The sequence below is a fragment of the Arachis duranensis genome, chromosome 1, assembly GCF_000817695.3.
Source record: "Arachis duranensis cultivar V14167 chromosome 1, aradu.V14167.gnm2.J7QH, whole genome shotgun sequence".
Taxonomy (NCBI): Eukaryota; Viridiplantae; Streptophyta; class Magnoliopsida; order Fabales; family Fabaceae; genus Arachis; species Arachis duranensis.
This window is the reverse complement of record NC_029772.3, coordinates 71666300-71679341: the sequence shown is the minus strand read 5'-3', so window position 1 is coordinate 71679341 and position 13042 is coordinate 71666300. Positions and strand designations below refer to the sequence as shown.

The window sequence follows — 13042 nt, the reverse complement described above, 5'->3', positions numbered from 1 at the left end:
GGAGCAAGGACAAGAATATTCTTGTTGAAGCAGATTCTAAACCTGAAGAGGAAAATAAGAGAAGTTAAATTACAACAATCCAGAGACAACCTTACAGAAATTTTTGAAAAAGAATAAGAGATGGCAGCCGAAAATAATAATGCAAGGAGGATGCTTGGTGATTACACTACACCTACTTCCAAGTTTGATGGAAGAAGCATCTCAATCCCTACCATTGGAGCAAACAATTTTAAGCTGAAACTTCAACTGGTTGCTCTAATACAACAGAACTGTAAGTTCCATGGACTTCCATCAGATGATCTCTACCAGTTTTTAACTGAGTTCTTGCAGATCTGTGAGACTGTTAAGACTAACAAAGTAGATCCTGAAGTTTGTAGGCTCATGCTTTTCCCTTTTACTGTAAGAGATAGAGCTAGAACATAGTTGGACTCACAACCCAAAGATAGCCTGGACTCTTGGGATAAGCTGGTCACGGCCTTCTTAGGTAAGTTCTTTCCTCCTCAAAAGCTGAGCAAGCTTAGAGTGGATGTTTATACTTTCAAACAAAAAGATGGTGAATCCCTCAATGAAGCTTGGGAAAGATACAAGCAGATGACCAAAAGGTGTCCTTCTGACATGCTTTCAGAGTGGACCATTCTGGATATATTTTATTATGGTCTATTTGAGTTCTCTAAGATGTCACTGGACCATTCTGTAGGTGGATCCATTCACCTAAAGAAAACACCTGCAGAAGCTCAAGAACTCATTGACATGGTTGCAAATAACCAATTCATGTATACTTTTGAGAGGAATTCCGTGAGTAATGGGACGCCTCAAAGGAAGGGAGTTCTTGAAATTGATGCTCTGAATGCCATATTGGCTTAGAACAAAATGTTGACTCAGCAAGTCAACATGATTTCTCAAAGTCTGAATGGATGGCAAAATGCATCCAACAGTACTAAAGAGGCATCTTCTGAAGAAGAAGCTTATGATCCTGAGACCCTGCAATAGCAGAGGTAAATTATATGGGTGAACCTTATGGAAACACCTATAATTCATCATGGAGAAATCATCCAAATTTCTCATGGAAGGATTAACAAAATCCTCAACAAGCTTTAATAATGGTGGAAGAAATAGGCTCAGCAATAGCAAGCCTTATCCATCATCTTCTCAGTAACAGATAGAGAATTCTGAGCAGAGTACCTCTAACTTAGCAAACTTAGTCTCTGATCTGTCTAAGGCCACTTTAAGTTTCATGAGTGAAACAAGGTCCTCTATTAGAAATTTGGAGGCACAAGTGGGCCAGCTGAGTATGAAAATCACTGAAACTCCTCCTAGTACTCTCCCAAGTAACACTGAAGAGAATCCAAAAAGAGAGTGCAAGGCCATTGACATAATCAACATGGCCGAACCTAGAGAGGAAGGAGAGGACGTGAATCCCAATGAGGAAGACCTCATGGGACGTCTCTCAAGTAAGAAGGAGCTCCTTATTGAGGACCTAAAGGAATCTAAAGGCCATATAGAGACCATAGAGATCCCATTAAATCTCCTTCTGCCATAGCAGGAGCTGTGATAGATGTTAACAGAGGAGAATTAGTCCCTTCAATTGAATGGGGACTACCTTGTGTTTAAGACCCAAGGGTATTCTTCTGTATACATGGAGAGGAAGCATGAAAAGCTTCTCTCAGTACAGAGTCAAACAGAGCCCCCACAATCAAACTCTAAGTTTGGTGTTGGGAGGCCACAACAAACTCTAAGTTTGGTGTTGAATCCTCACATCCAAACTCTAAGTTTGGTATTGGGAGTCTACAACATTGACCTGATCTCTTGTGAGGCTCCATGAGAGTCCACTGTCAAGCTAGTGACATTAAAGGAGCGCTTATTGGGAGGCAGCCCAATTTTTATTTATCTAATTTTATTTTTATTTTATTGTTCTTTTATATTTTATTAGGTTCATGATCATGTGGAGTCACAAAATAAATACAAAAATTAAAAATAAAATGAAAAAATAGCAGAAGAAACAGCAAACCATGTAGGAAGGGCTTACTAGCGTTTAAACGCCAGTAAGGAGCATCTGGCTGGCGTTCAACGCCAGAACAGAGCATGGATCTGGTGTTGAACGCCAGAAACATGCAGGAATCTGGTGTTTAAACGCTAGGATTGCACACTGAGGAAAGCTGGCGTTCAATGCCAGAAACATGCTACAGACTGGCATTGAACGCACAAAACAAGCATAGATCTGGCGTTTAACACCAGAAACAAGCATCAATCTGGCGTTAAACGCCAGGATTGCATGCAGAGGGCGTTTTACACACCTCATTGGTGCAGGAATGTAAATCCTTGACACCTCAGGATCTGTGGACCCCACAGGATCCCCACCTACCTTCCCCCTCTCTCTCACACCTCAATCACTCTCCCCCATCACCTATTCACCACTCACATCCATCATCTCTTTCCCACCCAATCCCACCCATATGGCCGAAACATACACATCTCTCCCTCTCCTCCATATCTTCTTCTCCTTCCATTCTTTCTTCTTTGCTCGAGGGCGAGAAAAATTCTAAGTTTGGTGTGGTAAAAGCATAGCTTTTTTGTTTTTCCATAACCATTGATTGCACCTAAGGCCAGAAAAACTTCAAAAAAGAGAAAAGAGAAGACAAAAAGCTTCCACCTCCGAATCATGCGAGATGGAGAGATTCATCTCAAGGGTCCATAGCATTTGACTGCACATCAAGATAGCATAAGAAATTCCCTCATCAAGAAATCCTTGAGATACCTCAGGGGATACATTTTCCTCCACACAATTATTGGGAGCAACTAAGGATAGGAGCACCAAAATCACTAAGGTGGACTCATTCCTTCAAGCAACAGAGGCAAGAAAGAGACATAGAGGAGCTCAAAAAGCACCATTGATCCTTCAAGAAGGCGCCACCCTCACTAAGGTGGACTCATTCCTTAACTTCCTTGTTCTTATTTCTCTGTTTTTCGGTTTTTATGCTTAATGTTTATATATGTTTGTGTTTTTCCTACATGTTCATTAGTATTTAGTAACTATGTCTTAAGGCTATGAATAATTCCATAAATCCTTCACCTCTCTTAAATGAAAAATGTTCCTAATTCAAAAGAACAAGAAGTACATGAGTTTCGAAATTATCCTTGAAATTAGTTTAATTATATTGATGTGGTGACAATACTTTTTGTTTTCTGAATGAATGCTTGGACAGTGCATATTTTTGATCTTGTTGTTTATGAATGTTAAAATTGTTGGCTCTTGAAAGAATGATGAACAAAGAGAAATGTTATTGATAATCTGAAAAATCATAAATTTGATTCTTGAAGCAAGAAAAAGTAGTGAATAGCCCTTAAAACCAAAAGACAAGGGTAAAAAGGATCCAAGGCTTTGAGCATCAATGGATAGGAGGGCCCAAGGAAATAAATCCAGGCCTAAGTGGCTAAATCAAGCTGTCCCTAACCATGTGCTTGTGGCATGCAGGTCCAAGTGAAAAGCTTGAAACTGAGTGGTTAAAGTCGTGATCCAAAGCAAAAAGAGTGTGCTTAAGAGCTCTGGACACCTCTAATTGGGGGCTTTAGCAAAGCTGAGTCACAATCTGAAAAGGTTCACCCAGTTATGTGTCTGTGGCATTTATGTATCCGATGGTAATACTGGAAAACAAAATGCTTAGGGCCACGGCCAAGACTTATAAAAGTAGCTGTGTTCAAGAATCAACATACTTAACTAGGAGAATCAATAACACTATCTGAAATTCTAAGTTCTCATAGATGCCAATCATTCTAAACTTCAGGGGATAAAGTGAGATGCCAAAACTGTTCAGAAGCAAAAAGCTACAAGTCCCGCTCATCTAATTAGAACTAATATTCATTGATATTCTGAGATTTATAGTATATTCTCTTCTTTTTATCCTTTTGATTTTCAATTTCTTGGGAACAAGCAACAATTTAAGTTTGGTGTTGTGATGAGCGGATAATTTATACACTTTTTGGCATTGTTTTTAGATAGTTTCTAGTAGGATCCAGCTACTTTTAGGGATGTTTTCATTAGTTTTTATGCTAAATTCACATTTCTGGACTTTACTATGATTTTGTGTGTTTTTCTATGATTTTAGGTATTTTCTGGCTGAAATTGAGGGACCTGAGCAAAACTCTGATAAGAAGGCTGACAAAGGACTGCTGATGCTGTTGGAATCTGACCTCCCTGCACTCGAAATGGATTTTCTGGAACTACATAGCTCTAAATGGCACGCTCTTAACGGCGTTGGAAAGTAGACATCCAGAGCTTTCCAGCAATATATGATAGTCCATACTTTATTCGAGGTTAGATGACGCAAACTGGCGCTCAACGCCAGTTCCATGCTGCATTCTAGAGTCAAATGCCAGAAACACGTCAAGAACTAGAGTTGAACGCCAAAAACACGTTACAACTTGGCGTTCAACTCCAAAAAAAGCCTCTGCATGTGTAAAGCTCAAGCTCAGCCCAAGCACACACCAAGTGGGTCCTGGAAGTGGATTTCTGCATCAATTACGTATTTCTGTAAACCCTAGTAGCTAGTCTAGTATAAATAGGACATTTTACTATTGTATTAGACATCTTTGGATTATTTTTGGATTATCTTATGATCCTTTGATCACGTTCATGGGGGCTGGCCATTCGGCCATGCTTGGACCATCACTTATGTATTTTCAACGGTGGAGTTTCTATACACCATAGGTTAAGGGTGTGGAGCTCTGCTGTACCTCGAGTTTCAATGTAATTACTACTATTTTCTATTCAATTCAGTTTATTCCTGTTCTAAGATATTTGTTGCACTTCACCATGATGAACGTAATGATCCGTGACACTCATCATCATTCTCACCTATGAACGCGTGATTGACAACCACTTCCGTTCTACCTTAGACCGAACGCATATCTCTTGGATTCCTTAATCAGAATCTTCTTGGTATAAGCTAGAATTGATGGCGGCATTCATGAGAATCCGGAAAGTCTAAACCTTGTCTGTGGTATTCTGAGTAGGATTCAGGGATTGAATGATTGTGACGAGCTTCAAACTCGCGATTGTTGGGCGTGATGACAAATGCAAAAGAATCAATGGATTCTATTCCGACATGATCGAGAACCGACAAGTGATTAGCCGTGCTGTGACAAGAGCATTTGGACCTTTTTCACTGAGAGGATGGGATGTAGCCATTGACAACGGTGATGTCCTACATACAGCTTGCCATGGAAAGGAGTAAGAAGGATTGAAGGAAGGCAGTAGGAAAACAGAGATCCAACTGAGACAAAGCATCTCCATACACTTATCTGAAATTCTCACCAATGATTTACATAAGTATTTCTATCTTTATTTTCTGTTTATTTATTATTATTATTCGAAAACTCTATAACCATTTATTATCTGCCTAACTGAGATTTACAAGATGACCATAGCTTGCTTCATACCAATAATCTCCGTGGGATCGACCCTTACTCACGTAAGGTTTATTACTTAGACGACCCAGTGCACTTGCTGGTTAGTTGTGCGAAGTTGTGAAGAAAGTGCTGAGTTAGTAGATGCGCACACCAAGTTGAATGCCATTATTAGAGATCACAATTTCGTACACCAATGACATACCAAGAGTTGGATCATTACATAGAGGATGCGGAAATTTAGGTATAGTGGGATGTCCACGATCTCTGAAGGGACCATAAGATGACACCAAATATATAGGAAGGGAGTGACTTCCCCAGAGATAACCACCTTACCCTAACACCCTCTACCTTATTACTTAATACTAACTTGAGCGTTAAAATGGGCTTATAAATACCACCCCTACTGCTCTATTGATAACATCAACATTTTTCAGACTACAACGAAAGGTCTCATCTTTAATAACCTCATGTGTATATATAGCATTTTTTTATATATAATATTGGTGATTGATTTTGGTGTATATATCGACATTTTTTTTATTTTAGCGGAATACATGCATTGTAGTTGAATTTGATAACTGATTTTAGCATATATATATATATATATATATATATAGCATTAAATTAATATCATAATTTTTTATTTTCAAAAATATTTTTGGTCATTAACAAAAAATAAAAAAAATTACTTAGCATAAAATTATTAAATTTTAAAGATAAAAATGTCTCTTGTTTTAAATATTTAAAAAAATTGCATAAAAATTTGATCTATAAAATATTTTTTGAGAATATTTTTAACGTTTGATTTTTTTTATCACGTTTAAAATATTTTAAAGATATTTTTATTTTAACAAAAGTGAGGAGCATTTGTGAGGATTTTTAAAAATCGAGGATGATTTGAAAATACATTAAAATCTTTATCTATTTATTATAATTGAAAATAATATATAGCAACAATGATATCTTTTGAGATCAAGTTTTCCATACTCTTATATAGTGAAAAATAGTGTTAAACTGTTAACTAAATAGAATTGTAAAAAAAAAGGGGGGGGTTAGAGAATTAGAGATCATGATGAGTAGAAGTTATCAAATGAGAAATTATTATATATAATAATTTGGTTTCTTTTTTCAATAATAAATTCAATCCTATGGCAAAGCTCCTTTCAGTGATTCCTTATCTACAATTTAATTATAAAAAAACAAATTAAAGAACTTATATAATTCCCTTAGCTTTCAACATTTTTAAAAATGTTCAACTATTATCGTTATTGCCTATTAGTATTATTATTATCCTTTAATTTGACACTCTTCTCTTACGCTAGACGTACGTGGCTCACTCAATACATGCACAAATGTATTGGTTTGTATGAGTTGAGTCTTGTCTTCATAACCGACTAAAGTTGCAATTCACTTGATTTATTTGATTACGACCAAATTCAATCAGTAAAAAGCAACAATTGTCCAATCATACACGTACGTGGCCATTTGTCTATTTTCTTGAATATACAAAACACAATAATCCTTCAAGTAGTGTTGCCATGCATGCATAATTTCTCCAATTTTTCAGTGCATATCGCATAGTGTTGATGTGAACTAACCCTCCTACTGATGAGTTCATGTTTAATTTTGTGGCCCTAAGCGAAAATTTAGTGTCTCTATGAAAAGAAGGACAAGTTCCTGAAAGATAAGCTAATTGCCAAATGCCAATTGCCAAGTAGTAATATGCTAGAAGCTACATGCCTAGAGAAAGTGCAAGTTCCACAGAAAACTTTGCAATTCTTTCTATGTAGCCTATTGTGAATGTGTGCAAAGTTTCATTAGACGCGTTCTGGCTAACCGCCAAGTTAATATTAGATATTGGATAGTCATTAATTAATATTGGATGATAGCTCACATATTTAATCACCAATACATTTGAAGAGATGGGTAACTTTGTTTCTTGTTTTTCTTACCTTTTTTTTTGGTTTAAATTTTAGAGAGGGAAAATTTCTTGTGAAAAACTACAATCACAGCATACCAAGCTAAATTATTAGTTAATAACATATCCAAATATGGCTGGAGAAGACCAAAAATTTATATTTATGATAAGGAATAATGCAATCTAATTTTTGAAACTTTTCAATTTGATTTTATAGAGTTAATAACAAAGATGATGAAAAAGAACTCTTATTTTTCTTCTACAATCAAGAAGTAGAAACACCACGAGATGACATGAGGATAATGTTCCAAGAAAATACAGCAAAAATGCTTATTTTGCTCAATTCAATAACTTTGCTCCATTTGGGTTGACTAAATGGTGAACTCATATGTTATTTTAAATAAGCTTTAGGAGTTCCAACCTTGCATTATATATAAAGTAATCTATTGGCCAATAACAAATTTTTAAAGATTAATCTTTTATCTGTTAGGTTAAGAGGATATTGTTAAAAAAAAAAATTAAGTATACATAAAAGGTTTACGGGTTTAAATACTATAAAATTGTGTTAAGAAAGATCATATTTTTGCTACTTTATGTTTTGAAATTTTGTCTAACTTTTCTAATATAAAAATACATCTGCCTAATAAGAAAAGGCATATTTTAAGATAAGATATGTACAATTGTACACAGTTAATTTATAATTTTACATAAAAGTATAATTTGCATATAAACAATACCATAAAAGAATTACCAGACTAAAATGTTTATAATTTGCAATTTTATCCAAGTTAACATGATACCCATTTTTTTCTCCAAGAGTGAGAGCTTAGGGTTTTTGTAACATCATATATAGATAGATAACAGTTTCAGAAACGAAGTGTGGTTTAATTAAGAACCCTAACTTTTTCTTTCTTTTTTTTTTTGGTTGGGAAGAACCCTTAGCTTACTCTCTACCTGAGCCCCATTTTGTCATGTTTTTTACCCCTCAAGTTCGTTTGAGCTAACTAGGTCAGGCCCAAACAGAAGGCAAACAGTTGGGGAGAGCAACGGAAAAAACAGATGGTATCTTAAGCCTTATTTAAAAAAAAAAAAAAAACAAGAAAAGAAAGGAAAATGCAATTGAGTAAAGTAATGCATTTTTACTCTATACAATATAGAGTAAAATAATTATTTGTGATATATTGTGTGTGTTTGGGTGTCATTATTTTTATAAAAAAAGATTTTTTTATTTTTTAGTATGTTTGATAAATTTCTAATAGTAAGAGTAAAAGCACTAGAAAAATAAAAAAAAATATTTTTTTAAAAAGTTACAATTTACATCTTTTTTAAAAAAAAAATTTTCTTAAAATAAAGATGTTTTATAATAATTGATAGACAAAAATATTCTTACTAAAATTTTAAAAAGACATCTTTTACCTCTTTTCTTTCATGGATGAATGTACAACACACACTATAACATTTTTGATCTATTGCAACATATATTCAAGACAATGCTTAAAAAGAATTGTTGAAAATAGTTAAAAGCAACACTTCATGTTTGTTGCAAGAAAATAAGACTATTGCAACCTTATTTTAACCAACACTTTATGAGCGTTTTCTTTAATCAATTAGGCAACATATTTAAAGCGTTGCTTCAGTAAATTAAATACGCAATGCTTATAGCCTCTATATATTACAATTAAAAAAAGTTGCTTTAAATTTTAAATAAGTTTTCCCGATTTAAGTATTGCCTAAATAAATAATTAACTCTAAATCTAAACCTTGTGAAATTTCCCTAATTAATGATAATGCTACGGGACTTACCATTTCTAATAATGATTCACCTTCTATTTTCCATTTGTATTAACGTATTCTCTAAACAGTTCCCGAGAGAGGGAAACTAGAACTCCAATCTTCCAAAAAAAAAAATTAGACCTGCTAGAACCAATCTTCCAAAAATTTACATGAAATTTCAAAAAACCCTACAAACTCTACGAAACCATGACTTTCCCTAACCCTATTTCTCTTCACATAACGTGAAATCCTTGTTGTAGCTCTGTTAGGGTTCAATGCTTCGTCCATCTCCGTGTACACGACCGGAAGATGGTTCTCGCCGGTTCTTCGGCCACCAGAAACCTACCGATGGCGAATCCTCTTCCCGGCATCCTCCAAATCATTAATTCAATTGATTCCTCGTCAATTGAACCTGACATCAACGAATTCTAATCCAAAGGAAGCTCGTTTCAACACACAGGGCACGGATTCCGAATTGAAAGCCATGGAAGCTCATGCGCCTCCACCCGTAGTTCAAATGCTTCCTTACACACGATGCAGTTTGCTCCGACACGCACGTGTGCCTCCGCGATCTCCACCGTGGTCATCGACTCTATCGTTGCTCTGCCGTGTTCTTCTGCTCGCACCGTTCTGAAATCTCTGCTCTACTCTGCCATTTTGAAACCTCTGATATGCTCTAATCGATTGAAGAAGCTCACATAATCCTTTTCTTCTTTTCTTTGTTTTTGCAGTTTCGAATTCGAACATGTCGAAGGACAAACACTCTACCAATTTGTCGTGCACCTTCAATTCAAGTGGCTCTTAGGTTTCGATTTAAATTATTTTTTCTTTCTTCAGTAATCACAATTTAGCAATGTGATTTTAATTTAACTATTTCAGATTTTCGATAAAATAGTATTTCATTCATTCTTTCTTTTTTTCTGATGCTACCTTACATAACATGGCTAGCTGATCTTCTTTCTTAGTGTGTGAAATGTGGATATCATGATTTCAGCTACTCAATTTTTGTCAATAGGAATTCCATTTATTTTCAATACATGGATTGTAATGCATCTTACACAAGAGGACTATGCGGTAAATCATTTCTGTTGCTGTTACCTCTTCTGTGTGCAACTGAGTATATGTATGTTTTGATTGTATGTACCTTTAAACTTAGAAATGAAGTGCCTTTCTGTTGTGATGTAGACATGTGCTTGATAAAATTTTTGCGTGTGTTGGTTTGGTAGTAGCTGCTTATGCTGGTGTATAGTAGTGGTTGCAGTCATAAATTCTCAGAACATGTCTCGATTTTTGTGTAAGAACACTTTTCATAGATATATTTAACAAAAATGTATTGCCACCACTGCTGTACTATTTTCATACTTATCTTCCAACAAAAATGTTACTTTTCTTCACTCTAATTCTATCCTCCGGTAGTATTCGATTGTAAATGTATGCTCTGATCTATGTGCATTTGATATTATGGATCTTAATTAATTTACTCCAGACAATGTTATAATTCATGTTGCCTTTTTGGTTACTTTGATGGATCTGTTACAGTTATGTCATGTTAGATATGCGTTTACAAATTAATTCTTCTTTTATGGTTGAATTAGGATAGATGTCTTATAGGAAGTTCGATCACCCAAGACACAGTTCTCTTGGCTTTCTTCCAAGGATGCCAGCTTCTCGTCATCATGGAAAAGGTTATCTAGGTTTTTGTATTTGGTTTTCTATGTTTTAATGTTTGCATTGTACGACCATATGCTCTGGTACCAAGGTTTTCTATTTATGATCCTTGATATAGTAATATACTAACTAACTGAATGTCAAGTTTCACCTTTCAGTGATTTGTGGATCACTCATGTGGACAACCCAACGGTGCAAGAGCTCCATTTCCTGCTAATAATCTGCTACTAGGATCCTTGTCAAAAGCTGGACAGTTTCCTCCTATTGGTGCACATGGGGTGGGCTACTTTACTGATTTGGTTTCATAGGCATTACATATTGTTATCATTTGGTTCTTATTTTGGTGCTGGACTATTCTGTGGTTAATGTGTATAGCCTTTTCAACCTACTCCAGCACCTGTGCCAACACCCTTGGCTGGTTGGATGTCAAATTGTTGGTTTAGGTTGTTTGCCAATGCTTGTTTTCTCCATCAAATGCTATACATCAGCTTAAATTGGATTTACTATTAACTCCCTTTGTTCTTCATGTTTATTGCATGCAGCTGTGTGAATCAGACATTGAAGTAGTAGAGGAAATTAACTTTTCAGTTTCTGAAGTGAAGAGCAAGTACAAGGTAAGATTTTCCCTTTCTCTTATTTATTTTGATGACCTAGTAATGGCTTTAGTGCCTAATGGTGAAAAACTGAAAGTCTATCATGTTTATATTGTTATGGTCTTAATTCTTATCCTCTAAACTATTTCTATATTTCTCTATTTTTTTGGCTCTTCCTATATTCAATGAATGATTATCTGATATAGGATGCTACCCTCTTACCAAAATGGAAAGCATTTCAAATAATCATATATCCTGAACGGGTGAGATTATTAGGTACCTTTTTTATCAAATAGATACAGGTCAGAATTTACAGCATTACATCTTTTGGTTGATATAGATTTGCAGATAGCCAGTTGAAAAAAATGAGGTACTCAATCGTCCAGAATTCACGTAGCCTGTATATTTTCACCCATTTCACTTTATTCTATGTTATGGATTCATATAACTGCAGGATGATGGCCTGAATGATTAAAGTAAAATTGCTGCATTTGATTTTGATGGGTGTCTTGCAAAAACTGCTGTGAATAAGTATGCTTGAATCTGAAGTCTAAGATTTGCTATTATATTTATTGATGCTGTTGGATTTAATATCTTTTATAAATTACAACTTGTTGATATGATGTATTAAGTGTAACACCCTAATATTCAAATCCTTATGCTCGAGTCATAAGTCAATGATATTACGGTGGTACGACTCTCAGGTGGATTTTTAATATATAAATATAGGTAATTTCGAAAGGAGTATTAATCGAGAAGCCTGAAAAGGGTAGAAATAAAATCGCAAAGACGTATCACTCACATTTCGACAACGAAAAGTTAAACTGTGAAGGCGAAAGCGATATACGGACAAGGCATAAAGGAGATTAAGAGATAGATAATAGATATATATATATATATATAATAAGTAAATAGCCACTAGTCGCGACCCGCGAAGTTTAGGTTGGCTAGGGTACAATATGAAAGTAACTGACAACAGTACATCCTAATCTCTCCCAAAGGAAATATAAGAGCCTCTATAGGCAAGTTCCAAAAGAGTTCAATACAAAATATAATCTTTTCAAAACAAAGGTGGAGAGATTCTAAGCAAAACACAAAGTAGAGAAAATAAAACGGTAAAAGTGCCAAATAAATACAATGCACTTTAATAAAAACTCACTAAGCATCCTAAACTTCTTCACCAAATATCCAGCCTAGATTCTCACTAATCCATGAATAGGAAACTGTTGTAAGGGAATACTAAATCTAGTTCATATTAGACATGTTTCCCAACTCGCTGACTCTTCCACGAAAGACTTAGAATCATAAGCAAACCATCACCAGTTGTTCTGCCTCAGCAACTCTATATCGATACATCATACCCTCGCCTGGAGCTAGTGAAATCACATCACTGCGTCTAGCCAGGGGGGCTCAAATTATCTCATTCAAAAATCATCATCATCACGCAATTGCATCACCAATTCATCTCATCAAGAACAGCCCCCAACATCCACCGACACCAGCATGAGGGGCCTCTCAGTTGTACAAACACAAGCAATACAGGCAAGTAATACACAAATAAGATACAAGTAGAACAAGTAGCACATAATCAGGTAACATAGCATATATGATGTAGAAATCCAAAACAAATAGGCAAACCCAAACAATTCAAACATATGCAAATGATGTATGCCTGCCCTATGGC

General features: G+C 35.4%; 1 non-coding gene across 1 annotated transcript; it reads right to left on the bottom strand.

Moving 5' to 3' along the window:
• Window positions 1-513: 513 nt before the first annotated feature.
• On the bottom strand, window positions 514-621 carry LOC127743089 (small nucleolar RNA R71). The gene has a single exon (XR_008004392.1). It is a non-coding gene; the product is annotated as a small nucleolar RNA R71 (small nucleolar RNA).
• Window positions 622-13042: the final 12421 nt, after the last annotated feature.